Source organism: Gossypium raimondii, chromosome 8, assembly GCF_025698545.1.
Source record: "Gossypium raimondii isolate GPD5lz chromosome 8, ASM2569854v1, whole genome shotgun sequence".
Taxonomy (NCBI): domain Eukaryota; kingdom Viridiplantae; phylum Streptophyta; class Magnoliopsida; order Malvales; family Malvaceae; genus Gossypium; species Gossypium raimondii.
In genome coordinates this window covers 18,123,178-18,150,682 of record NC_068572.1, presented here as the reverse complement: position 1 = coordinate 18,150,682, position 27,505 = coordinate 18,123,178, and the positions used below count along the sequence as shown (strand labels likewise).

At 32.9% G+C, this 27,505-nt stretch overlaps 1 long non-coding RNA gene and 2 pseudogenes across 1 annotated transcript; all 3 read right to left on the bottom strand.

Annotated features, from left to right (window-relative positions):
• Nucleotides 1-2,797: 2,797 nt before the first annotated feature.
• LOC128032296 (small nucleolar RNA R71) lies at nucleotides 2,798-2,892 on the bottom strand (annotated as a pseudogene).
• Nucleotides 2,893-4,373: 1,481 nt separating this feature from the next.
• Nucleotides 4,374-6,127, bottom strand: LOC105793580 (uncharacterized). Its single transcript, XR_001133487.2, has 2 exons — nucleotides 5,903-6,127; nucleotides 4,374-4,586 (listed from the first exon to the last, which is right to left on the bottom strand). It is a non-coding gene; the product is annotated as an uncharacterized LOC105793580 (long non-coding RNA).
• Nucleotides 6,128-17,237: 11,110 nt separating this feature from the next.
• On the bottom strand, nucleotides 17,238-18,462 carry LOC105790951 (xyloglucan endotransglucosylase/hydrolase protein 22-like; annotated as a pseudogene).
• Nucleotides 18,463-27,505: the final 9,043 nt, after the last annotated feature.

The following is a 27,505-nucleotide window of genomic DNA, read 5'->3' as shown; positions in this document are numbered from 1 at the left end:
ATGCAAATGTTGAAGGTTATTTTTTAGAATAATGACCAAATTAACCCAATGTGTAAATATTAAGGACTAAATTTGTTAATTTATCAATTTTTGAACTACCACATCATCTATAATGGTTAACAAAATTGGATAAAAAAGACAAATACACTTAGTTGAGTAACAATAATTTTTTTATAATTAAATACCAAAAAAAGAAAATTAAGTATAGTTGGACCACCTAACGTGATTCCGATCTTGTCATGTGATTCGGCAAAAGGACTCAGAACTAGCCCAAGCTCAAAGGACCTAAATCCAAGATGAAATCGATCAAGGCCATGCAACATTTTCATGTGGGCTATTAAGTTATAAAAGTCATCCATATTATTTTAATAATTACACAGCCCTTTAATCTTAGTATAAATGTGTGTTTGATGTGTTTTTAATGTGTCTTAAAACATGTTTTAATGTTGATAATTTTTAGTTAAGTTTGTTGTTAGTTTTTATTACATAATAAATGTGACTTTATCTAACTATTAAATTATGTCTTACATTATATTTATGTGTCTCATATGTTACTTACGTTTAAGCATGAGTTTGTGTCATATGTGTGAAGTGTGTAATTAATTAAGTTTTATTTCAGTTTAATAAGTTTGCATTTTAATTTATTCCATAGATTATGTTTTACATCATAATTATGTGTTACATATGTGATAATTCTTGAAACGAGTTATATTGCAGACCTCTAAACTTGACTAATTGTTTGTACTTAAGTGAATATATTTTCATTTTTAGAATATTTTATAACATTGCATCATGAAGCTTGGACTGTGCTCTCCATGTTACTATATGTTACTTTTGCTGGTGGAAAGAAAATAATTGTTTGTGTTTGTAGCAGGTGTAAGAAGGAAGAAAAGAATTGAATGAGTGAAGTATTATCATTGAAAAAGGTTGGACAAATTGCTAGCATAAATGCCATGACAATTCAAGAAAGATGCTAATGCAACACTTAGTCCTCGTCACTCTCAACTAGCTGGACGTGTACTAGATAAATCCACCTGAAAAAGAGAGAGAAAATTTTGTGTTAAGAGAGGGGACCTAACCTATAAAAGAGGAGAGAAAGGAGAATTATACACATAGGACGATACACGAGGATTTAGGAGCGATTGTTCTTCTCCAACAAACTCTCGTGAAAAATCTGGAGAACAGAATAGAGGGTAGCAGCTAAAACATAGAGCAGAGATGCAGAAGGGGACGAAGCATTCAACCTTGGGTCTTGCACAATATTGCAGCACTAGAGTTGGGAGCTGATGTGGCGAAATCTTTATGAAGTTCTTCATTCATTATCTTGATTAAAATCTATGAATTTTAATTGTTAAATGATGTTGTTGAATGATACCTTTATTTTGGATGTTAATTTCCAACCCATGAGCTAATGTCATCGAGTTGGAATTACTTGATGAATCTTTATTTCCATTAATGACTAGACATTATCTTGATTGGATCTACTATTTCATTCAATTTTCGTTATTTTGAATGCATGCGTGCAATCTCTAGACATAGACGGATGTATGGTATGTTCACAAACTTAATTTAATTCTGAAAATGTTAGATGAGTTGGATTGAGATCGAATGATACAAGCGAGTACTTAAAAGAATATACGTAGCACTCTAGACATAGAGCTGGGCTTTTATAGAGTAAGGAAGAAGCAATATTTGGTACCATCCTTGAATCTTGTAGACATACAAAGCCTTAGAAATGGTAGCTGGAAGTCTAACTCTCGAAAGAAACAAACTACTGTAGCTAGAATCTGAACAATAGACTGGTTAAAAAATTTCCTTGGCATTATTGTGTTATAAGGATGTAATCTAAGTAATTCCAACCTTCCCATTCAATTGTATAATTTCTCTCAACTTTGTCTCGTTAAATTTCCACAACATTTTAAGTTAGTTATCTGATTTTAATATTAGATAGGTGATTATCCTTTACAAATTTTTTATGTTTTTTTTCCATAGCCTAATTCGTATAGTTCATAGTGATAACTTAACCAAATTAATCCTAAATGATCCCTATGGAGACGATCTTACTTACTACTTTATTACTTGATTTGACGTGTACACTTGGACATTCACATATCATTTCACACGTGACAAATTTTTGGTGTCGTTGTTAGGGATTGGCAAATTGTTGAATTTTGGTTTGTTATTATCGATTTAATTTTGTTAGTTTTAACTTGGTTTTTTTATTCCTTTTTAGGTCTGTTTCTAGTTTATGAGTAGAGGTATTCCCGAAAACGAAGAGTATTATTTTTATCCTGAAATTGAGAGAACCTTGAGGAGAAGGAGAAAGGAATTGTGAGAGATGGCAAAGATTGGGAATGATCTAGACTAAGAAGATCATTTACGTCTAAATTGTAGGGACATTGATATTCATTGTGTGATAAATGATAGTGACAGACCCATTAGAGAACATGTAGTGCCTATCTTCGATGATTTGAATCCATGGATTGTGAGGCCATAAATTCAAGCTCAACATTTTGAGTTAAAACCAATGATGTTTCAAATGCTACAAACAGTAGGACAATTTAGTGGATTACCTACTAAAGATCCACAACTGCATTTAAGACTCTTTTTAGAGGTTTGTGATTCATTCAGGCAACAGGGTGTTCTTGAAGATGCCCTGAGACTTAAGTTATTTCCGTATTCATTGCGAGATCATTTTAAAGCATGGTTGAATTCTTTGCTGTCAGGAATGATGACATCTTGGAATGATCTGTTTCAAAGATTATTGCTACGATATAATTCTTCTAATATGAATGCCAAGTTAAAGAATGATATTACATATTTTCAACAATCCTAGTATGAAGCTTGGGAGAGATTCAAAGAATTACATAGAAAATGCCCGATGCATGGTTTCCAACATTGGACACAAATGGAAATATTTTACAATGGATTAAATGCACATACAAGGATGGTAGTTGATGCATCTATCAATGACATTGCTAGATAAATCATATAATGAGGCGTATGAGATTCTGGAAAGGATAGCCAACAATGATTATCAATATCTGACTAAACTAGCAGGGACAGGGAGAAGAGCTACTGGAGCAATAGAGCTTGATGCAATCACCTCATTAACAACTCAGGTATCATCCCTAACTAATATGATTAAAACATTGAAGAGACCAAGTACAGTGCAGGAAATGAAAAAAGCTGAGCTAATATGTGTTTATTGTGGAGAAGAACATGTTTTTGATGAATGCCCATCGAATCCAGCCTTAGTATATTACATGGGAAATTTCAATCGGAACAATAATCCATATTCCAATACATATAATCTAATGTGGAAACAACATCCCAACTTCAACTGGAGTAATCAAGGATTAGGAAATTCCAATAATGTTGCTCGACAGAATGTCACAAGTCCACCACCTGGATATAATCAACCTACGCCATGACAAAATGTTCAACAAATTTCAGTATTTCTTCTTCATTGATGGAAGCTCTGTTGAAGAAATATATGACAAAAAATGATGTTGTAATACAGAGTCAAGCTACATCCCTAAAAGACTTGGAAAATCAAGTAGGGCAGATTGCCAATGCATTAAGTTTGAGACCCCAAGGAGCATTGTCAAGTGATCCCAAGGAAAGGAGCACTGAAAGGCCATTATGCTCAGAAGTGGTACTCAATTGCCTTAAGTTGTTAATGATGCTACCGCTGAAGAAGACAACTCATATTTTACACATGGAACGAATTCAGAACCATTCGTGGAGCAGTCTACAACTGAGAAGATCAAACAAAAAAATGTTGAAGTAGAGCAACTCGTGTCGCCAACAAAAATGCCAAAACACAACAATATCAACAGTCTGAAGGAAGGCCACCGCCACCTTTTCCTCAGCGATTCCAGAAGTTTAAGCAAGATTTTCAATTCAAAAAATTCTTGGATATCCTGAAGCAACTTCATATCAACATACCGTTGGTGGAAGCATTAGAGCAAATACCGAATTATGATAAGTTCATGAAGGATATCTTGTCAAAGAAGTGACAATTAGGGGAATTAGGAACTATTGCTCTCACTGAAGGGTGCAGAGCAATGTTGATGAACAAATTGCCTCCAAAGCTAAAAGACCCAAGGAGTTTTACTATCTCTTGTTCAATTGGATATCATTATGTTGGCAAGACATTATGTGATTTAGGAGAAAATATAAATATAATTCCTATTTCTATTTTGAGGAAGCTAGGAATTAGGAATGTAACACCCCTTACCCATATTCCTTAACGGAACAGAGTATGAGGTATTACTATTTTTTTTTTAAATTTTGACAGCATTTCTGCTTATTTTTACATACAACCCCCTGCAAGTTTTCAATCACACTTTCAAACAAATCCAGTAATCCAACCAAAAACAGTTGTATGATCATACTCAATTTGTCTAATAATAAACATCAACATTTTAAACCGAAACATACTATATATTTATTTACGCCATAATACATAAAGTCGTCTATACATGCCATGTTTCCAAAATATGAGTTGCAAAATACCCAAGCGTTGATGATAGTGTAGATGATTATCTGACTCCGCCCAAGTTCCGAGTTGATTGATGTCACTATAATCAAGGGAAAATAAAAACGAGTAAGCATACAACTTAGTAAGTAAACATATGACAGATAAATAAATTTCTCACAAGGTTACACCATAGTATAAATTTTAATCACCAATAAATTTCATTGTTTGTTCAATTTCTAGCAAGCTATTTTTCTGCGTCATAGTCACTAATTTATTTTTATCTGGATCTACAGGACTCCAAATTGAATTCCATAAATTTTCTCTGAAACTAGACTCATGTACCTTTTCACCATAAAATTTTCAGAATTTTTGGTTTATCCAATTAGTACAGTTTATTCTTTAAACTTTCCCCTGTTTCACTGCCTGACAGCTCTGACCTCCCTTTACTAAAATTTACTTAACTCCCTATAAAAATATTCAAACAATGTTTACGTTTGTTTCTATTAAAAATAGACTCATTAAGGAATCCAGGCATATAAATTTCAAGCCATAATTATTTTTATACATTTTTTGGTGATTTTCCAAAGTTGGAACAGGGGATTCCGAAATCAATCCAACCCTATCTCAAATAAATCCAAATATCCCCAAATATACAACTCATTTGCTTCCTCTGTTTCTTTCATATGAAAACAGACTCACTCAGCTTTGATTACATATATTATTAAACCTCCAATTCATTTTCCACCATTTATGGTGATTTTTCAAAGTTTCCCAACTGCTGTTATTCAAAACAAGTTTGTATTTAAATTGTTTCTTTTGTACTTTTGATATTTCCTCCCATGTTATACATGGGTTGATTAAGTATCAAACCCAATATTCCTCCCATAACCTTGTCCACCATATGTATAAATATTCACCTTCCCAATTTACTCGTTGAACACTCGGAATGTTAACCGTTATCGGTGGATTCAACACTTAGCAAGCACCAATGAGTCGGGGGATCAGCACTTAGCAACCCCTTTCACATTTAAGATACGGTGGAATCAGCACTTAGCAACCACCAATGAGTCAGGGAATCAGCACTTAGCAACCCCTTGGGGGAATCAGCACTTAGCAACCCCCTTCACATTTAAGATACGGTGGAATCAGCACTTAGCAACCACCAATGAATAGGGGAATCAACACTTAGCAACCCCTTGGGGGAATCAGCACTTAGCAACCCCCTTTTTATTCAATGTAATCCGGCCTATTCCGAGTGTTCAACCGGAAACCGTGTTTTTTTTCAACACTTTACCACCTTTCCCCACTTAGCCACATTTTTTTTAATCTTTGCCAAATATTTATTCTATGTTCAAATAAATCTCAACACATATCAAATAATATCAAAATAATGCATTATTTCACATGTTTACTTACCTCGGTGCAAAATATCGTAATTTTGCAATTTACTCCACTACTTTCTCTTTTCCCCGTTTGAGGTATTCTTCTCGTCTTTCTTGATCTATAATAACAAATTTAAATCATTTAATGTTCACATTTATTAAAATAATCCTCCATCAAACTTTTTGAAAAATTACAATTTTGCCCCCAAACTTTTGCATATTTACATTTTCATCCCTAAGCTCGGAAATTAAACTTCATCTCTTATTCTTATGTTTTATGACATTCTGAACATTTTTCCCTTCTATGACAACATCACATTCTCACTCTAACACACATTTTTGAACATTAGGTATTTTTACCGATTATGTCTATTTACCTGTTTTCGTTTAAAATCGCTTAGCAAAAGTTGTTTAACATAATTTATAGCTTCATATTCCACCTTAAAACAGCAAAATAAACTCATTTCACCTATGGGTATTTTTCCAAATATGAACCCTAGCACGAATTATTGCTAGAATAAGCTAAATTAAGCTACCGGGACTCCAAAAACGTAAAGAACATTAAAAACGGGGCTTGGGATCACTTACTATGGAGCTTGGAAGCTTGAAAACCCTAAGTATGGCTTCCCCCTTGCTGACTTCGTTCACCATGAAGAAGATGAGCATATTTTGCCATCTTTTTCCCATTTAATTCTATTTAATTACTAAATGACTAAAATGCCCTTACTTAAAAAAAATCTATTTCACTAATTCTATGCCCATTTTTGTCCATCAACTAACTAATGGTCTAATTACCACATAAAGACCTCCAATTTAAAATTTCATAACAATTAGATACCTCTAAGATGTAGAACTCAACTTTTGCACTTTTTACAATTGAGTCCTTTTGACTAAATTGAGTGCCCAAACGTCGAAATTTTTAAACGAAATTTTTACAAAAATTTTCCGTGAAATTGTAGACCATGAAAATATAATAATAACCATATTTTCCCTCGTCGGATTTGTGGTCCCGAAACCACTGTTCCGACTAGGCCCAGAGTCGGGCTGTTACAAGGAAGGCAAGACCCATCATAGTCACGCTGCAGCTAGCAGATTGCTCCTGTGCACGCCCGAAAGGTAAGATTGAAGATGCACTGGTAATAGTTGATAAATTTATTTTTCAAGCAACTTCTATTATTCTAGAATGTGAAGCTGATAAATAAGTATTGGTTATTCTTGGGAGACCTTTTCTAGCAACAGTTAGAACACTAATTGATGTGCAGAAAGGTGAGTTGACAATGAAGGTCAATGACCAGTAAATAAATTTTAATGTTTTTGATGCCATAAAGTGTGTAGATGAAAATGAATAATGTCCCGCCATTGGAATTCTTGACTCATCAATAGAAGAGTTTGCAAAGTTTTGTCACAACAATTCTGATGATGATGGAGATCCATTTGAGCTGACTGAAGCAAAAATAACTGGTGAACTTGGTGAACTTATGAAGACCAAGCAATTTGAGTATCGACAAGGGAGGAGTTTCAAATCTTTAGATTTTTCAAATCATTCTTTTAATCCTCCTAAACCTTCCATAGAGGACCTTCTTAGTTTGGAGTTGAAGCCTTTGCCATTACACTTAAAGTATGCCTACTTAGGAGACAACAACACATTGCCAGTAGTCGTATTTGTAGAATTGACACCTAATCAAGAGAAGAAGTTATTAGATGTTTAGAAAAAATATAAGAAAACATTGGGTTGGACAATTGCTAATATCAAGGGAATCAATCTTGCTATCTGCATGCATAAGATTTTATTTGAGGATTGCCATGGCAAGTCTATTGAGTTGCAGAGAAAGCTGAACCCCATTATAAAGGAAGTCGTTAAACAGGAGATTATTAAATGGCTTGATGCTAGAATAATATACCCTATTTTTGATAGTTTGTTGTAAGCCCTGTTCAATGTGTAATAATATACCCTATTTTTGATAGTTTGTTGTAAGCCCTGTTCAATGTGTACCCAAGAAATGAGGTGTCATTGTAGTTAGCAATGACAAGAATGAACTCGTACTGTCACGGGATGGAGAGTATGCATGGACTATCGTAAGCTTAACAAAGCAACTCGAAAAAACCATTTTCCTTTTTCATTTTCGATCAAATGTTAGATAGATTAGCGGGGAAAGCCTTCTATTATTTCTTGGATGGTTATTCGGGGTACAACCAGATTGCCATAGCCCCAATAGATCAAGAAAAGACCACTTTCACATGTTCGTATGGAACCTTTGCTTTCAGATGAATGCCATTTGGGTTGTCCAATGCCCCAGTAACATTTCAGCACTACATGATGGCAATATTTTTTGGATATGGTGGAGAAATTCTTAGAAGTTTTCATAAACGACTTCTCTATGTTTGGCAATACTTTTGAGAGCTGTTTGAAAAGTTTGGAGCTAGATCTTTGTCGCTACGAAGACAGTAACCTTGTTCCGAATTGGGAGAAATGTCTTGCATGGTTTTTGAAGGCATTGTTCTAGGTCACAAAATTTCACAGCAAGGGATTGCCATAGACAAAGCAAAGATTGATGTTATTCAGAAATTGCCACCACCTACTACGGTTAAAGGTATTCAAAGTTTCCTTAGCCAGGCAGGATTTTATCGAAGATTTATTAAGGACTTTTTGAAGATATCCAAACCCCTATGTGCTTTGCTAGAACACAATAGACCTTCAATTTTGATGAACTTTTCCTAAAAGCAATTAAAGAATTAAAAAAGAAACTGGTGACAGCACCGATTGTCATAGCATCGAACTGGACACTACCTTTTGAACTTATGTGCGAGGCTAGTGATTTTGCTGTAGGAACAGTGCTTGGGCAAAAGAAGGATAAATTGTTTCATGCCATTTACTATGCAAGCAAAACCATGATAGATGCACAATTGAATTACACGACTACTGAAAACGAGCTATTGGCTATGGTATTTGCATTTAACAAATTCATATCTTATTTAATTGGTACCAAAGTTACAGTTTATACTTGCCATTCTGCGATTAAGTATTTGGTGACCAAGAAAGATGCTAAGCCAATGTTAATTCGGTAGATCTTACTGCTACAGGAATTTGATATTGAAATATGAGATAGGAAGAGAACCAAGAATCAAATGGCTGATTACTTGTCGACACTTGAAGTGGGCAATGAAGATGGCAATATTCAACTCATTAAAAAGGATTTCCTAGATGAGCAACTGCTGGTTGCCACAGCATTACCTTGGTATGTCGATATTGTTAATTTCCTAGTAAGTGGGTTACTGCCACCCGAGCTCAATAGTCAGAGACAAAGGAAATTTCTTCATGATGCCAAGCAATATTACTAGGATGAGACTTTCATATTTAAACATTGTGCAAATCAAATAATTCGAAGATGTGTTCTGGATGATGAGATTCAAAGTATTTTACACCATTGTCATTCAACACCGTATGGATGACACTTTGGGGGAATGCAAACTGCGGAAAAAATTCTTCAATCTGGCTTTTATTGGCCAAGCATGTTTAAATATGCACATGAATTTTTTCAAGCTTGTAATCCTAGTCAACAAACTGGGAACTTATCAAAGAAGTATCAAATGTAATTGCAAAATATTCTAGAAGTTGAATTGTTTGATGTGTAGGGAATCGACTTTATGGGTCCATTTCCACCCTCTTGAGGTAATATATACAATCCTTGTAGCTATAGATTACGTCTCCAAGTAGGTTGAAGTTGTCGCTGTCCCTACGAATGATGCCAAATCGGTACTAAAGTTCCTGCATAAGAATATTTTTACCAGGTTTGGTACTCCTCATACTTTGATTTGTGATGAAGGTTCTCATTTTGACTGCAAATTAGTTGCTACTGCCTTGAATAGATATGGGGTTAAACATTAAATTACCACGGCATATCACCCTTTGACAAATGGACAAGTTAAAGTCTCTAATATAAAAGTTAAGCAAATTTTGGAGAAAGTGGTCAATCCCACTCGCAAAGAGTGGTCATCTAGATTGGATGAAGCTTTGTGGGCATATCGTACTGCCTTCAAGACACCATTGGGAATGTCACCTTTCAAGCTTTTATCTGGAAAACCTTGCCATTTTCCTGTTGAACTTGAACATAAGGCTTTTTGGGCAATTAGGAAATTGAACATGGACCGGATTAATACTAGTAATAACCGACTACTGGAGCTGAATGAGATGGAGGAATTCAGAGCACAAGCTTATGAGAAAGCCAAACTATACAAAGAGAACACCAAGCGATGACATGATATGTAATGCCCCAAAATTTGGGCCTAGAAGTATTGGGCTTTGAGCAAGGGAACGGTTAGGAAACTATGCGCAAAAGTATGTCTGCTTTAGTGGTTAAGGGTCCTGAGAGGAGTTGGAAAAGTCCTAGGTTCAAACCTGGGCTTTAGCAAAAATTTTGGTTTTAAGTGGATAAAACCCTGGATGTTTAGATGTAGGCCTTTTAAATTATTGTGTTAAAAAAATGTCATAAGAAAGCTTGTGGTCTAGTGGTTGTGGCGTTATTAAGGTTGCAAGGGAGCTTAGGTTCAAGTCTTGGCTCTTGCAATTTATTTTGGTTTTCCTTTTAAGAGAACCTAGACTTTGACCTTTAGACCCTTTTAGTAAATTGAAGATAAAATGTGACACAAAAGATCTTGTGGTAAGGAGGCAAGTGGTGTGTTGAGCTATTGAGGGGGGCTTGGGTTCGAATCCCATTGCAAGCAAAAAGAATATTTATTTTACTAGCATGACGTGGCAGGAGTTTGAGGTGGTTTCGAACTCTGTTGGGTGAAAGTTTGAATGGGTCTTAGAGGGTGTTATAGAGGATATCAAGGAGGGCTAAGGGGAGATGTTTTAGGAGAAGGTTAAGGAATTCAAATTAGGGAGTGTTGTAGCCGATTGGGAGACTTGTTTGTTCAATTCGGCTAAGGGGATCTTTGGGTATCCATTTTCGGCAATTTGTGAGTGAATAGGTGTCGAATTTCCTCTCTATCATTTAGGGTTTTTGTTCTTTTTGGTGATTCTGGCTTCCTTTCTCCCTAGTGCCGCTGCCGCAAGTTATCTTTCGTGCTCTTTCAAGATTTGATTAGTGTAAGTTTTAGTGCCAAAATCCCTATTCTCAACTTCCTTTCTTCTACTTTTTACCGAATTACACTACTCTTTTTCCTCTTACTCCTTTGTGACTGATTCTTCCCTCCTTACCTCTTCACTTAGTTTCGGTTTACTAGTTCTTCTCTAGTAATCGTGAGTATAATCATTTCTGGTTAATATTTTTTTAGATTTTTTTCATGTTATCTCTGCTTTAAGCCGAATACTTCTCCATTCTCACTTCCTGGGGTTCGTGTCTGTTGGGCATCTAGGCTTTGACAAGTGGCTGATTGCTTAATTGTTCTACCATTCCTATCAGTTGATTTGGTGTGCTCAAATCCTTCTTCCGGCATTAAATCGTTTTGGGGGTAAGTGGTGTTAGCCGAATACTCTATGACTTAATATTGGGACTTTAAGCCATATTCTTGAAATTAGTTTTGCCTAATAAGGTTCCTTTTCTGAGCAAATAATCATCGAGACTGATACTTAGTCAGCGTTAAGAGCAATAAAGCCTTTTTTGCTCATTCAGGGTAAGGGTTTGGGATTGTATGTTTAGAAACCCTAATGTTTGGAAGACTAACAATATGATTTGATGGAAAATAGGCTTTGGAGCTCATGGACAATTCGTATGTTTCGCAATCAGGTGTGTATCTGTACACCGTAAATCATTACTGTCGTAAAGCCGAAAGAGTGTGTGTAATCACACTGTCTCTTCTGTGAATCAGCAAAAGTCGAAAAGTCAGAAAGTCAAAAATACGGTGATTGAGGCCACATGGGCATGCGAACGCTCCTGTGGTGAATCAAGCCCACGAAACATGGTGTTAGACTGTACAGGCCACCACGAGAGTTCTCGTGCTCTTGGGCCGTTAAGGGCCTCGTTGGGCTGAAATGGATCGTGTGGGCCTAATGGGCTCGTGGGCCCCACACAGATAAAATCCACGTTAAGTGATAAATATTGGACTAGGTTATGTAGTTTGCATAGTCGTGACTGAATTTGGGCTAAATAGCCACACGAGCGTGTGGGCCCACTTGGGCCGAATATAGGCCTTAGGCCCATTTGCACCGTTATGACCATTTAGGTTATCTGTGTCGCTCGAGGTGATTGTAGGCCTTCAAAAAGACTATTAAATGACTGAAATACCCTTGAAGGGTAAAATGACCAAAATACCCCTGTGAGGTAAAATTACCGTTTTACCCCTAACTGACGAAATAACTACTACACCCCTAGTGGTAGGTTGACTGATGTATGTATGAAAGTTATATAACTGATACTAAGCATGACATCCTGCATTCATGAATGTTATTATAGCATGTCATGTTGCATGGGGTTGGGTTAATATTGACGGAGGAAGTGTATGGCTTGTAGCCGTTCTGTTCAAGGCTTACTGCCTTTCTGCTTATGGCTTTTAGCCATTCTGTTATCTGGTAGCGTTGCTGCGATACTTATGCCTTTTAGCCGTTCTGTCTACGGTGCCGAGCCATTTTGTAGACTTAGTGCCGCAATTAGTGCTAAGCTTGGTGTGCTGGTTAGGTGGGTCGATTTTATCCCCACATGGTGTGTTGGTTTGTATGGGTGGTGTATTGGTTGGATTGGGCTTGATTTCTGTCTATATATCTGCATCTGATACTGATTCTGCAATGGGCTTAGGTCGACCTGGTTCTGTTAATAGGCAAAGGCTCACCTGATACTATGCCTGTGGTGGGCTCAAGCCCAGTCTGTTTCTGTATACCGTATATCTGACTATTTGTATTATAAGGGATTATACACTGAGTTTTTGCAAACTCACCCTTCCGTTTAACTGTGCAGGTAATCCCCAGCTTTAGGCGATTTGGAGCCGCGAGAGACTCGGAGGTGGCCACACGACCGCTGACGCTCTGTTGTAGCCTTTTTATTTGAATTTTATATTTTGGGTTTTAAATCTGTTATAAGGCCTTTGAGGGATTAAATTTTTAAAAGGGCTTTAGATTTCTTTATCTAAAACTGCTAAACACGAAATTTCAAAATTAACAACTATTTTCCAAAAACACTTGAAAACAAACGTTTTTACATTTCAAACTTTAGTAGCTTCCGTGATTGGAATAACCTAAAGTATCAATGCCAGACATTAAGTAAACGTTTTTGATGAGGTGATTTGCTAAACTCGAGCAAAAGGATTTAAACATAGAAATGAACTGTTAATGACAAACTCAGTATTTAATCGACGCTTTGATGTGACATGCCAGATTCGGCCATAACGTTTGGGTCGGGTTTAGGGTGTTACATGATAAAAAGATTATGCCACAACAATTTGAACTTGGACAATAGGTGTTTTTGTTCAATTCCAGGCTGAAATTGTTTCCTAGCAAATTGAAGTCTCGTTAGTCAGGACCCTTTGAAATAGCTCAAATCTACCCTCATGGAGCTGTGGAGGTGAAAGATATGAATACTAGACTTACATTCAAAGTCAATGGACAATGGTTGAACCATTATTAGGGTGCCCCTATAACTCGGGGTAAACAGTCCATTGCTCTTCGGAATGCTTAAGTTTCCACCTCTGTATTAGTTTCTTTGTTTTATTCATTTTTGAATTTTTTTCTTTATTTGATTGGGATAATTAATTTTTTATTTTTTTTCCTTTCAAGGTATAATAAGGATTGAGCTTGGTAGATTAATAGTTAGCCCATTAGAAATACTTTTGTCAGTTTTTACTTTATTTACCCCCAATAAATTTTTTATCTTCTCGCCTAAACTTTCTTTTACTGTGTCAGGCCATAATTTTAGCCTTCTTATCACGCACGTCATGACCTAATCTTTCTCTTTCTTTTACCCTAATCGATTCATTTTCTTTCACATTTACTATCAATTTAAGTTTTTTTCAACATTTTCTTTGTTTATTCCATAACTGAAAGTTCTTACCCTTTTTTTTGCTTTTTATAGTTACTCTACCTTATTTTGAATGGCTCGACATGCTCCTCCTCCACAGGCTAATGAACCACAAACAATCTTTTTCAATCAATTCCTTGAAATGGAAGCAGCGTTACAAGCACGCTGCCCACAAAACCACTTGCCCAAACTAAAGTAATAGCAATTTCTTTTCAAGCTTTCATTTTCAATTTCATTTCATCATGCATTCGTAATTGTTGTCTTTCCATTTTATTTCTATATATGTCTTTGCATTTTTTTTTATTTTTGTTTGTTCATGCATTGAGGACAATTGCATCCCTTAGGTTTGGGGTGTGTTGTGCATTAGATAGTTGTTTTAGTATTTGGTCATTTTGTCATTCATTTAGTATATTTTTGTCTACGATGTTCGATGAGGAATTTAATTCTTTAGCATACCTAGAAAATTGTGACAGTGATTTAGGTGAGTTTAGCTTAGAATGGTTGCTTGAGAATTTACCTCTAAAAATAGAATGCTCTAATTCCAATTAAAATTAGTCTATATTTGGTTTCTTTTAATAAACTTAGAAATTCTTGAGGCTAAGTTCAGGATAATGGTAATTCTCAGATTAAAAATAAATAAATAAGTAAATGTCGTAAATTACTTCAATGCTTGAAATTGCCAAGTAGGTCAACAACATTTTGTTTGCTCCATTATGTTGTTGATTACAAAAGTAAGTTTAAGTAAGAGTAATTCAACAAAAGAAGCAGTTTAGGGACACTCCAATGTAGTGCTAGGTTGAGTAGCCAAGGAGGTAGTTGTCGTCTCCATCCATCTTCTAAGTTAAAAGTCTTAATTTCATGAGTGCATTTCATTCAAATTGTGACATGATAGAATACCTAGCAATTTACTGTATGCTCCATTGAGATTGTTAAGTAAAGAAACCATGTGACAAGATGAATCCCTTAGTAAAAATATTTGTAACTAAGTTATGCAAGGCCAAATATAAAAAAAGAAGAAGAAGAAGAAGAAGAAAAAGAAACTGAGTTTAGAAGGAAGATGAACTAAGTACATTAGGAGGTACTTGCTATAGTTGAAATTGTTTGAGCAATTAGGAATTTTTATTTTTAAGGTAATATTATTGCACTTACTTTGTAAATAAGCTTATGAAACTTGAACCGATTCTCGGAGATAGAAGATCGTTGAGAATGGAGGTAAAAGAAATATGCTTCATACGGTTTGGCAATACAAAAGGTAATTATGTGTTATGGAAATTATTACATTCAAACATACATGCATTCATACATATTTTACTTGAGGACAAATAATAACTTAGGTTTGAGGGTGTGATAACTCTTGAAACGAGTTATATTGCAAGCCTTTAAACTTGATTAATTGTCTATACTTAAGTGGATATATTTGTGTTTTTAAGATATTTTAATAACATTGCACCATGAAGCTTGAACTGTGCTTTCAATGTTACTATATGTTACTTTTTTTGGTGGAAGGAAAGGAATTGTTTGTGTTTGTAGAAGGTGTAGGAAAAAAGAAGAGAAATTGCCACAACATTTTAAGTTAGTTATTTGATTTTAATATTGCATACGTGATTATCCTTTACAAATTTGTTATTTTGTTTTTTTCATTGCCTGATTCATATAGTTCATAGTGATAACTTAACCAAATTAATCCTAACCGATCCCTATGGAGACGATCTTACTTACTATTTTATTACTTGATTTGACGTGTACACTTGCACATTCACATATCATTTCACACGCGGCAATATGTTTTTTGTATGAATTAAGTCAAGTGTCTAGTTTGTGTCACATGTTCATTAATAAATGCATGTGTGTGTGTTTATAGCATGTTGATTTCTATAATAAATAAGTGTGTTTTTAGTTAAATGTCTTAGCTGAATAAGAATGTGAAAAGTTGCAAATGCTTAATGTCTATTTACGTATTCATTGAATCAAGGAATGACTTTTCAAGTCTGATCAGTTTACGCACTCAAAGCTTATTATGGTGCCATTAAAAGAGATAATGCCAAGCATTATAACATTCGTCCATAAGGGAAATGAAGGGACAATAAACAACATATTTAAGGAACATTAAGCCTTCATCAAGTGAAGAGACATGACTTTTCAACTATACATGAATCAAGTGAAAAAACATAACTCTTTGGCTGTCCACCATAAGTTATGAACCAAATTTAAATGTTTTTTTGTTAATAGCTAGTTGAATGCCGAATTTGAAAGGTCACTTATAGGTCTATATCAAGCTAGTGGATGAACATTTGTAAGGTTACACAATATTTTTGAATTAAACATTACTTTGTGAGAATTTTCTCTTTGGTTCTTAACCGAACTATACCGAACTTATTCAACTTTCTATGTTTGTGGCGTTCAAATTGTCTTATCACTCCATTCACCATCCCAGGGTGTGGCGACTTCACTTATACCAAGGTTCTAGTAAATTCGTGAGTTAAGTGGGTCTTAGCTTTAATATAGCTAAGGTTCTTTAGCTGTTACTACTACAGGTCAAGGTTTCCATCCGTTGAACCATTTCAAGACGATCAAACCCAATCGAGCTATTTCCCAAACTATTCAAATTCGAGAACTCACATCATCACCTGCTCTAAGGTTCTTTAGCTCATACTATTATAGGTCAAGGTTTCCATCCGTTGAACCATTTCAAGACGATCCAACCCAATCGAGCTACTTTCCAAACAATTCAAGCTCTGGAAATCACATCATCACCTGCTCTAGTTTACTTCTAAAATTAAAAGTAAATGACACCATTAGTAACTAAATTATGAGAAGTTTTCATTTTTGGTCATTTAACTAAAAAAGGTACAATTTGGTCATTAAACTATTCAAAAGTTTTTATTTAAGTCATTGGCCTCCTAAGCTTTTCTTTTAAAAAAATTTTGTTAGCAAACTCTAAGCGACAATTTGATGGTTGGTAGATGGATCATTACCTATCGACAAGTAGAAGAACATACTTTAGATCCAATTCGATCTAATGGTTAATGTTGAAGATCAGAGAAAAAAATACTATTTGTATTTGGTTCGCAAATTGTCACATCCAAAATTGGTTCATGAAAATAATTGAACTATAGAAGAGAAATGGAAAGAGTGCTTTTGATTGGTGCAAGCAATGTGAACAGAAAAAATTATATGTATTAATTTTAACAATTCAATGGCTTAATGAAAACTTTTGAATAATTTAATAATCAAATTGTAACTTTTTTTAATTAAATGATGAAACAAAAGCTTACCCATAGTTTAGTGGCTAAAGGTGTGGTTTAGCCTAAAATTAATCAAGTCGTTAGTTCCACTAGTCGTTATGAATATATAGGCTTATATCGTTTCGTTGAAAGAAAAACCTTGGTTGTGATTTTCTTATTGAAAGCTATTAGCTAATTCAAGAAAAAAACTAGTAATTAATTAGACAAAGAGAAAATTAGCTGTGGCAACTTAAGATGATCTACTAGCATAGTTTTGGTAAAATATGTGTGATATATGTATAGATTTTGTGAAGTCTCTTGGCAATGGGAAGAAATAGAATGTAGCATTTCAGTCTATGTTGTAGCAGCACATTCGAGAGGGAGTCCTTGTGGGAATCGCTTTAGGTCAATTCAGTAGTTGTAAATCATGTAATGCTTCTGCACCCACATCAATCTTTCCAGGCTTGCCGCATCCAGCTGTTTTGCCTGCCATGAATTGGAGCTGCATGGATAAGCCCCAGACCCAGAGGCCCAAATACATGCTTGTGCACTGATGTTCCTAAAGGAAGCTGTAAAAGGTGCTTTGCTCCAATCTGTTTTGATGAGACCGCCTTTTGTCGCCCAGTCATCTGCATTCCAAATACTTGAATGAATTCTCATTGCCCGGCTCTCGGGGAACGGAACATTAGTTGAATCCAAGTTCTTGAATTCTCTAATACGGGTCCCATCAACATAGAAGCTGAATGGATCGAACATTTACTGTTAATTCAAGTTGTTTTTGCATATAAAAAAGTTATACGTTTGGAAGGGGGCGGTTCTTACATGATGACATGGGGATTCCAGAGGATGGAATAGGTGTGGAAGTCTGCTGTTGGGTAAAACCAGAGGCGGAATTGTTGCTCTCTGTCTCCTTTACCTTCAGTAATTACATTGGTGTGAACAGTATAAGGGTCACCCTCAAATTCCCTAAGAACTCAAAGTCTATTTCATCCCATGTTGATCCTTGTGAGGCTAACTGCAACCAAAACAAGCCCATGTCATGAGTCAAAATTTTAGCAGGAAATGCATAATATGCATCAGTAGTGCTTACGTAGTACGATGTGACAGTGCCAGCTGAGTAGCCAGGGACAAGTTTAAGTTGCACTGAAATCTTTCCAAACAGATATTCATTCTTGGACTGGAAAGCTGAGCCAGAGTCTTTGTCGAGTGAGAGAGTGAGCAGCTCTCCGTTGTTCAGTATCCTAACTCGGTCACTTCCCCATGTGAGGTCAAAATCTTGGGAAAAGTTTCTAGCAAACACAGCCACCCAAGGGAGAACCACAAGAAATACAATCAACTTCATTAGAAAAGATGAGTGAACGAATGAACCTTATTTATTTGCAAGAAATGAATCTGAGACTGAGAGTTTCGAGGCAAGTAGAATTAAAGTGGATGCATGCACAGACTTGGACTTATCCTCTTTATATACAGGCATAGGAAGGAAACAAACAGAGCGACCATTTGCCAAGTATAAGAGAGAGGGAGGAAAAACAAATGTATAAAAGGACAAGAAGCCAGTAAGGTTCAAGTGCCATTTTGGCGTGGTGGGAGTGAAAGGGGTGGCGAGGTGGCAAGGAAGAGTGGCAGTCAAGATTCAAGGAAAGCGCATGTCACACAAGTGACAGCCAAGGGCCATGTGTATGTAACACGCGGTGCCAAGGCCATGCCATGGCTGATTCAGAGCCCTTTCACCTAATTGTGCTTAATTTGCTCATCTCCTTCGCTTATCTATCCCACCAAACATTTCTATTCACTTAATATTATCGTGAACTTAACTAATATCCCCCTAAATAAATTGAATAAAGCAACATTTAGTATCTCAACTTAACATTTTTTTTTCAATTTGATCCTTGTATCTTTTGTGTCCACCTGAGCCTCTAAACTTGAATTTTGTTAAACATTCTAATCTTTTTTCAACACTGTTAAGAGGTGATGACATGACTCTCTAAGAGTATGCTACATCATCACCTACTTTTGTTTTTAAAAAAAGAAGATAAAAAATAAAAAATAAAAATAAAAATGAACCTATGCAAATAGACATTTAAGTTTATTTGAATCCAAACATTTAGTTGTCTAGGTTGGTTTTGGAGGTAAATTTTAAATAAATTTATACATCTTTTATAATCTCAAAATAATTGTAAAATAATTTTTTTATTTATTTTTTATTTTTCTGTGATAAATTGGATGTATTTTTCCAGTTTCATTCTGAACTTTTGAATAATTCTTTTACGCATTTTACAATTTCAAAAAATTTAAAATCTTAACTTTTATAATTTAAAATATTTATTAGAATTTCTTAGAATTTCCTTATATTTTTAAATAATATTTATATAAAGTTAAGGATCAATGTAGAAGAAATATATATATCAAATTCAAAAATTAATTATTTGATTATCCTAAATAAATAGACAACCACCTATGGCGTATGGGAGCTACCATATGGGGCAATATTTAAACCTATTTTGAATATGTCTAACATCTTGTTATATAAATTAAAAAATTAAGTTTCAAAAAGTAAATTGTGTTATAAAATAAAGAGAGATGAAGAGGATAAAGAACAAAGAAAATATGAAAGTCATAGAGGATGCACTTTATTGATCAAAAGGTCACATTAGAATGCTTCATCGAGTCTCTATTTATAGGCATAACAAGTATAAAAGAAGTAGAGATCTAATTCTAATAACTATTAGAATTTAAAGTATATTAAAATTTATCTTGATCATGATGGACAATCACTTAATAAGATATTCATAACACTCCCCTTGGATGTCTATTGGTAGATAATGTGCCTCGTTAAAACCTTATTAGGAAAAACCCTATAGAATAAAAACCTAATGAAATAAAAAAAAGTACACAATCTATAATACACATAATATGCTGCCTCATTAAAAAATTTACTAGGAAAATCCAATGAGACAAAACCTTGATTAAGGGAAAAAGAGTGTAACGCGTATTTACTCCCCCTCATGAAAACATCACATATTTTCTCATATTCCACGTATTCAATCTTGAATACTAGTTTTTCAAATGACTATTTGAGGATATTTGCTCAGCATTTATATTACCATTCTTTTAAAAGTCAGGAGTGAGGGAAATTTGAGGAAATATATTTTGACCTCTTCAAGAGATCCAACAATAATCATAACAAACTTTAATCATGATTCTTTTATAAAAACACAAATAGGTATTTTGGATCATTTTATAATCCTCCTTCAACTACTCAAATTTACAACATATGTTCAAATTATTTGAATTCGTATAAACAAACAATTTCTCAAGAATTTCAATATGTTTCAAGATCCTAAATCCTTCAAGGATTTTAATATAAAGATTACTATATAGTGATTCATAAAAGGTTGTACCAATAACCATTAGACACAAGTTAAATCATTTATGAATTGTCAATTTAATAATATATTTAAAGGTTATTGCATCCACCACAAAAGAATATTATATCTTTTCATAATCAATGCCAGGACTTAACGAAAAACTTCACATTTTTATTCTGCTTTTGCAAAACTACTTCAATTGCACCCTCACTGGCTTTATGCCTTTAGATATTTGGACTATTGGTCCAAAAACTCCACGAATTTAATTGTACTTGAGTTGCGTCTTTCTATTTTGATCAATTTATTCCATATCTATATTTCTGAATAGATTTATTCTAGATCCCCCTTTTATTTCATTATTTTAATAATAATATTCCAGGCAAAATCATTATCGACCACTTTTATTATTCAATTCCACATTTTCTCGAATTGACATAACTTATCGAGATCTCTTATTTTCATTACTTTAAAAATCAGTTTTAGGTACTTGAATCTCTTCTGAAGTTTTATGTATTAGTTATGTCTCAGGTCTTGTAACAGCCCAAATTTGGGGCTAGTCGGAATTGTGGTTTCAGGACCACAAATTCGACTAGAAAAAATTTTGTTTTCATTATATTTTTATGGTCTAAGATTTCAAAAAATGAATTCATGAAAATTTCGTTCGAAAATTTTGACGTGTGGGCACTCAATTTAGTGAAAAAGACTAAATTGTAAAAAGTGCAAAAGTTGAGTTCTATATTTAGAGGTGTCCAATTGTTGTGAAATTTTAAATTGGAGGTCTTTATATGATAATTAGACCACTGGTTAAGTTTTTGCACAAAAATGGGTATGGTTAGGCATGTTTCCAAAGTTTTTCATTAAGGGCATTTTGGTCATTTAGTTATTAAAATGAATTAAAAACAAATTAAAAGCCAATTTTTGTCCATCTTCAACCCCTAGGCCAAAAATTGCATGGAGAAACCATGGCTAGGGTTTTTCAAGCTTCCAAGATCGATTGTAAGTCAGTTTTATCCCCGTTTTTTAATGATTTTTACATTTTTGAAATCCTTGTAACAAGATTTACCTATTTTTACCATTGTTTTGAACTAGGGTTTGTGTTTAAAAATTTACCCATGAATGATATGCATGTATTTTGATGTTTTATGGAAGAATATGAATGTTTGGAGTGTGATAAATGATTTGTACTAAGTAATTTTCGATGAAAATGCCTAAAAGGATTAATTTGTAAAAGTTATAAAATATGTCACAAGTGTGTGAATAAGTGAGTATTGTGGACTGCTATAGTTATGAAAATGGTTCGGCTAGGCCTAAAATGCAAGAAAATTGAATAAAAATTATTTTACGAGCCTAGGGGCAAAATCGTAATTTTGTGAAAATTTAGGGGCAAAAACGTAATTTTTCCAAAGTATGCTTTTTGGACTGGAATGAATAGTGTTAATGTTATATAAGTTAAATGTATTGTTATAAATCAAGAAAGACGGGAAATTGAAATTGATCGATAAAAAGAAAAGTGAGAAAAAGTGAAAAATTCCCGAATGAACCTTTGGAATAAAAAGGGATACGAATGAACTGACAGAAATGATCACATGTGTGGCACGGATTGTGTGTAGGCCACTATATAAAGTGAAAGTGATGGTCACGTGTGTAGTACTATGTGCAGGCTACTACGTGTACCGGAATGATAGGTCGCATGTGTAGTACTATGTGCAGGCTACTACGTGTCTCAGATGGTAATGGTCACATGTATAGTACTATGTGCAGGCTACTATGTGAACCGAACATCATTTATTAGTAAGGTAGTTGCTATGTGTTGATTCCACCGAACATCATTGATTAATAAGGTGGTTACTATGTGCTGAATCCACCGAGTATCTGTTATTATTCCGAAGTGTTCAATGGGAAATTGACTAAGTGTAATTGAATAATGAATATAGGTGTGGAATTGAATTGAATATCGACTTAGAAATGGAAAAGTGAATTTTGAATTGAATTGTGATTGAAAGTGAAAAAGTGAAATTATGAAAGAGTACATTTAGCAATAAAACAGTTTAGACAGAACAATTGTCTGATTTTGAAAAATCACCAAAAATGGTGATGATTGAATTAGAGGCTTAATAATATATGAAATTGAAGCTGAATGAGTCTATTTTAAGGTAAAAGAAACAGAGCAAGAAAAGAGTTATATATTTTGAGATATTTGAAGTTTAGTTAGATAGAGTCAGAATGAGTTTGGAATCCCCTATTCCAACTTTGGAATATTGTAAAAATTGTACAAAAATAATTATGGGATAAAGTTTATATGTTTAGAATACTCAGTAAATCTATTTTCAAGAGAAACAAACAGAAACAATATCTAAATTCTGTACAATGTGATAAATAATTTTTAGTGAAGAGAGGTCAGAACTATCGAGCAGTGGAACATGAGAAAATTTAAAGAATAAACTGTACTATTTGGCTAGACCAAAAATTCTAAAAATTTTATGGTAAGAGGATATATGAATCTAGTTTTGGGGAAAATTAACAGTCCTTAATTTGGAGCTCTGTAACTTTAGGTAAAAATAATTTAGTGACTTTGACTCAAAGAGATAGTTTTAAGTATACATGTAAGTGAATAGTGAAACTATAGAAAATGTTATTTCTAAGAGTGTTATGTACATTAAGGGTGTGGAATGGAGAGGAGGAGAAGGAAAATTGGAAGACCATATGAATGATTTGTGTATAATTTGCCATATGCTCGATTATACTCGATAAACGATTGAAAAGAAATGATGTTTATAATTGTGCATTATTAGTTATGGTTAAAGTTCATGTGAGAAATTAAAGTTTCATGGTATGTGTATGTGGTATACTTGGTATATGATTTGGTTTGTAGTAATGTCAAAAATGGTTTATGAATTAACTTATGTTGATAAGTTTGATACATAAATAAATGTGGTGCTTATCCATGCTTGTAATGCTTATACTATATGTTTATTTGGCTATCATGTTTGGTGTGTATGCTTAGGCTTTGTCCAAGTTGTGGTTGGATTACGCCACATGAAATTTATAATGTTATGCATTAAGATGGTAAATGCCTAGATGGAAATATGCTTGTGATCATAAAAGGGTGGTAAGGTTTAAAGTTTGTAATATTTATTAAAATGGTTTATAAATACATCTAACAATTAACTTGTAATGAATTATACTAATTGAACTTCTAGTTCAAACTACTCTCCCCCTGACTTATCACAAGTTATTATTTCTCTCCCCCTAATGTCGGGAAAACCATCTAATAAAAATTGTAATAACAAATCATGTCACAATTGAATCTCGAATACATTCAAAACATCTAATATTATAAAGAAACTTGTAATTAATATACACTCCAAACTTTCTTTGAGGATTGACCCATATTTGTACGTTGTGGTGGAGCAATTGGAACATATCCGCAGATACAAAAATTCAAAGATGAGAAATATTTAGCTCTTGGCCAAAAACCAATTGTAATGGGGAGTATATATAACTTATTGGCTTGATGCGTAAAATGCGTAAATCAACATAATCTCATGTTGAAATAGGAAATTTAGTTGTCATAAGTAATGGTGTTCAATCAATAATTTCTCTAAACAATTATGCGCAAACATTTACAAAAGTTTTTTAAACACAATTAATAAAAGATTGAGATATAAACTCACCAGTATTAGCAAGATGAATTGTCTTAATTGCATGATTTGAAATTAATTATTTGAACAAGTAATCTTGCAAACAACAGTGACAAATTGATAACACATATGTGATTATTTTGTAGATGCATCTACCAAAATCATATAATATCAAAACCATCCATATGGTGGATGAATGGACCCATATTAAAGACATTAAATCTCAACTTTAGCTAGTGAGTTTCTAATAATCAATTTTAATTGAGAACAAGCAACATATGAGAATTATTTTAAATTAAAGAATCTCCTGGTTCTTTAATGAATGTTCATATGAATTCTTAATGAATTTTCGCATCATATATGATCCAGGATGATCTAACTAGTCATTCCAAGTAGTAAATGCATTTGTATTAGTAAACTTCTTGTTTACTTTAACATGTGTTTCAATTGTGCTAAATTGATAATTTTACTATCATTCTTTTTACTTTGTATCCACATATAAGTACTATTCGACATTTACTACTGGAAATGTCTAAATCAATGTGAATATTATAATGTCATTAAGTCAATGAATAAATATATTCCAAACAATTATATGCAATATTTGCGTTAGGGAATATGCCAAAATCTTCAAATATCTAAAAAATTTGCAACTTCAAGTGCATCCAACCATAACGAGCTTTAGATAGAATTATAATATTTTATTGCTCATAATTAGATATTTCACAGTCAAATATTTTGCTTCCAACCTCTTAATTGAGATGGTGACAAAAGAAGATCACAAAGATTATAAAATAAATATAAATTAATAACTCAATCCTCTCTTTATCATCCTTTGAAATAGATATTTATAGCAGTAGGATTAATATGAAATATAGTATTTTCTCATTCACAATCTGAATATAAGATCCATTTTAAATATATTTTACAACCAATGGATTAGCCATCACAAGATATTACTATATTAGCTCTTCTAGAGCTTTCGACTAATTTTTACTATAAAATATTGGAATAATATTTGTTTGTTTTAGTACCTAATAAGATAAATATTTTTTATCTATAATGATGAATTTATTACTACATTCTCATATCATTTCTCAAAGGATATTAATAGAAACAAAATATTTAGGTATATGCCACATATGTTGCTAATAATATTTCATATCACATTGATAACATAAGTTATCTTTACCCTTTGAAGAGTTATCTTGAGAACTCTCATTGTTCTCTTATTTATTATTATGTTCCCACTTTTAGTGGTCTATGATTTTATCTTTTATTTTCTTTATGTTTGCATTCGCTCGGGAATTCAATAAATCTAGTATGATAGACTTCTAAATGCCTCCATTGATTCTTTATTTCATAATCACCATCACAAACAATGCGTGATTTCAAATCAAAATCTATCTATTCATGTTGTCATGATTAGTCTCCAATAAAATCCTCAATTACAACAACAATCATGATCTCTATATTTTCATTTTCATAATTGTTATGTCTTGTTACATTCACTTTAGGAATAAAGCAAAACTAGTGGGAAAAATTTCATAGTTTTTAATTAGTAACTTATTATTTTGCTTAGTCACTAAAAGGTATGAGATGTTTGAAAATCTTGTTAAAATCATTTTCACAATATTGCTACTGCAGAAGCACATTAGATATTTCAATCATATAGTGTAATGTATTCCTTGGGAATATATATAATACAAATACATGAGTATCTCATAGTATTTATATATATGGTTTTAATGTAAAACACATGAAGGTTTTATTCAACATATATCTTCTTTATCTGAAAAACAATATTATATTTTATAAAATTTTGCATCACAAAGAGCTAAAATATAAAAGCCCTTAAAGAGCTTTTTACGTTTGATGCAATATTAGCTCTTCAGAGCATACAATCATTTTATTGTATAACCTTAATGAATGCTTAATTTATTTTAAATAAAATTTTATTTATTCTTATAAAAATAAAATAAATAGGTATAAATAAAACATATATTAAACGTAACAAATAATAAATTCATCTCACTAATAAATCATTGTGGTTAGATAATTTATTTTATATATCATAACACAACAAAATACAAAATATTATAATGTCAAATTAAAATAATTTTACACCTATAAAGGTTTAAACACAAATATTTTCTAACTTCCACCTCTTATGACATAATTTCAATTCAAATTTTACAATGATATGAAATTATTAGAGACAGGTGAATATCTCAAAGTTCATGACAAGTAAGTATTTTTATTCACATTCGCAATAATCATATATCTTAACCAAAATCAAAATTAAACCAATCAATTCTATTAAAATGAAAAAAATATTTATCTCAACATAAAAATCCCAATAATTAAATGCAAGAAGGATTTTATAAATTCATAGAGATATGGATAGTGAATTATATAAATTGAACTTTTTAACAGAAACCAAATCAAATTTCAAAAGAAGTTGATTAGATTGACTTACGTTACCATGGATTAGAAGTAGTGATTATAAACATCCTTTGTAATGAAAAAAAAGAGATCATCCCCAAGCAAATATCAAAAACCAAACTTTGAAAGTGAATCTTACTTCTCGATTTCATATAGATAACGGTATCAAATCTTTCACCACCCTTAAGAGCAAAAGATAAAATGAGTTAATCAAGATAATGATAATGTATAATGAAAGAAGAATGAAAAATGATAATCAAATATGAAACATTAAATAAAATAAACTTCCTGTAAAAACTTTGCATCTTACTGCCAAAGATATTGAAAATCATGAAGGATAAATTTGATCGTCGATAAAAGGAACTATCACTTTGAGCAAGATCGTGCTGATAACATGTTATAAATTAAAGAGAGATGGAGAGAATAAAGAACAAAGAAAATATGAAAGCAATAAATGATGTACTTTATCGATCAAAAGGTATCAATGCAGAGTCTCTATTTATAGGCATAAGAAGTATAAAATAAGTAGAGATCTAATTCTAATAACTATTAGAATTTAGAATTTAAAGTATATTAAAACTTTATATTGATCATGACGGATATCCACTTAATAAGATATTCATAACAAATTATAGTTTTAATATAAACTAGGCTTTGTATTTAAAAATAATTAAGTGTTAAATATAAATAAATTATTTGATAAATATAACTTTAAATTTATAAAATATTAAATATCTAAAAATATATAAAATAAAATTCATAACAAAAACATTTATAACCACATCCTAACTAATAATAAAATTAATTAATTTAAATTATTATGATTTAATAAATTGATGATAAACTGAATGCATTTTCTAGTACTAAGTAACCCTAATTTATTTATCCTTTTCAATGCTTTATCACTTTAAAAAAGCTCGATTAAATGCTTCTATTAATTGTTATAAAACACATTTAATAAATTAAACTTTCAAAAAAATTCAATGCATATTCTTTAATCAAACAGCACA